This window comes from Lactuca sativa, chromosome 2 (assembly GCF_002870075.4).
Source record: "Lactuca sativa cultivar Salinas chromosome 2, Lsat_Salinas_v11, whole genome shotgun sequence".
Classification (NCBI taxonomy): domain Eukaryota; kingdom Viridiplantae; phylum Streptophyta; class Magnoliopsida; order Asterales; family Asteraceae; genus Lactuca; species Lactuca sativa.
The window spans coordinates 131,215,936-131,218,474 of record NC_056624.2 but is presented as its reverse complement, the minus strand read 5'-3'; positions in this window follow the sequence as shown (position 1 = coordinate 131,218,474).

Below are 2,539 nucleotides of genomic sequence, written 5' to 3'. Positions count from 1 at the left end.
ACAGGAATCGGGAATCAGTAGACTCGGCGAGTCAGGGGCTGACTCGGCGAGTAGAGTCGCGAGTGGAAGGACTCTGGACTTATGAACTCGGCGAGTCAGTAGGGTGACTCGACGAGTAGGGTTGACCTGGAAGGTTGAATTTGACCAGGACTTTGACTTTGACCTGAGTTGACTGGGTTGTCTTTCGGGGGTCAGTTAGACTCAGTCTTGCTTTGATATTGTTAGCTCGGGAAGCAAGTAGAGCAGGAGTTCAGTCAGTGGACGGGTAGCGGTCAAAGGGTTTAGTAGCAGCAGTTCGGCAGTATCAGGTGAGTCTCCTCACTGTATGTATGGGTCTAGGGCACCAATGCCGGCCCATTTAGAATATGCATGAAAGACCAGGGGGCGGCTCCTGGCACACAGTATGCTATGTGGTATGGTAGGAAGACCCGGGGGTTAGCCCTAGGCAATATGTATGAAAGACCGGGAGGTGGCTCCTGGCACATTGTATGCTATAGATATGAAAGACCAGGAGGTGGCTTCTGGCACACTGTATGCTGTTTAGCTAAGTAGAGTAGTATGTACGGTTGTCTTTGTGATACTTGCATAGAAGACCAGGGGGTGGCCCTTGGCACACGTCTGTAAGACCAGGGGGTGGCCCTTGGTATTTGTTTGTAAGACCAGGGGGTGGCCCTTGGCACACGTTTGTAAGACCAGGGGGTGGCCCTTGGCACTTATCTGTAAGACCCAGGGAGCGGCCCAGGCTTGACCAGGAAGACCACGTGCGGCCCGTGGCATAATGGCAAGACTATGTTTGGCACATAGCACCTTACTTGGTTATGGATAAGTCAGTTATGTATGATTCTTGGCTATGAATGGTTTGTATGGTATGTGGTATCTGGGGAACTCACTAAGCTTCGTGCTTACGACTTTCAGTTTTGGTTTCAGGTACTTCCGGTAGCGGATGATGGAGCTCGGGATGATCGCATGGCACACACCATAGAATAGTCAGCCTGGGGATGTTTTACTCTGATAATAAACATGTGTTTTCGAAACTAATACTCTGTTTATGTTTTGAAATGATGATTTTACTTTAAGTGATACTTTATTAAAAAAAAAATTTAGTCTTAAATTTTGGGACGTTACATTGTTTGTCACCACGTAGAACACGTTTGCACATAACACTTCTGTGACACGAGAACCTTCTTCCACCAATCAAGAAAACAAAGTTGCCCTCTTTTACTGTCTTCTTTCACCTGCAAAACCTAAACAAACCCATGGCTACCTGCTTTGACATATCTTTTATGTTCGTTTCTCACGCATCTCGGGTAAATCTGTCAATTTTCTGGTGACCGACCCACAACCTACCACCATAAGCACCACATTGTCAATATTTTTCTTTCCTTGTGACAGCCCCAACCTTTTTCTGATCCACCCCGTTCATGGAGTCTTTTTCCATAGTCAAGAAAACAATCTCCTATCTTTTCCATTTTCTTTTTTCTGCAAACAATCCAAAGCAAAAACAGTCCACATGTTTATGATTGCTTCTACTTGTTTTTCCACTTCTGGTTAGGCTCCTTCAACTGAACATGATTCGCTATTGCATCTGCCATACAACAAAGGGTTACCCCTTTCCTTGAAACTGACTCTGAAACTGGCCTCTTTCCCACTTCAACCTTGGCTCTGATACCAAGTGTTGGTTCAGGCCCCACAAGACACACATACATACACACACATACACTTAGAACTCACATAATGTAGATTTGTGTTTACTACCTGAACACATTTTCATTGATCTCACAATTTACATTAAATAAGAAACAAAAAAAACTTGATCCTATAGAAAAGTTACCTAACCTACTACTGTTACGTGAATGCATCACTTGTGACTCGATAAACTCTAATAAAACTTGTGCATAAAGAAGTCCAGGACCCAAATTATATGACCTATTCGAACCACTGACCTATTTAACCATATTTGCAACTTCGACCCATGTCCCGTTAAACCGTATCCTCAACTTCGACACATGACTCGGGTGATCAACAAACAAACAGATTAACCCAACATCTTTAAACCCCCAAAGGAACTTCAAACATGAGAGTTTTGTTTAGAGATAGATGGGCAGTGGTGTAGTTTTGATCTTTCTAAATTGTTCGGAAATCGTTTTTCTCTAAATGGGTCAGATGTTTCTCGACCCATAAAAATATTAAAAAAATATTATAAAAAAAATTCTTAATGGTTAAATACTTCGGATGCTGCCTCTTAACGATTATCTTACCAAGATATCAAACAATCCCAATAATATTACATCAAATTAAAACTTTGATACACATAATAAGAAAATTGTTAAAGAAACGAGATTCCCACAATTGTAATTCGAGTGAACTGATTTGTTACATCTCAAATTACGCTTTTTTTACAAACCATACATCTATTTCTATAATTTAACGAACTAAAATGGTGGTAAGAAGATGGACACGTCATGTCTGAGTCATATATATCTTACCCTCAATACTGAAGGAAATAAATAAAAGAAAGGTATATAAGTTGTGAGCGATG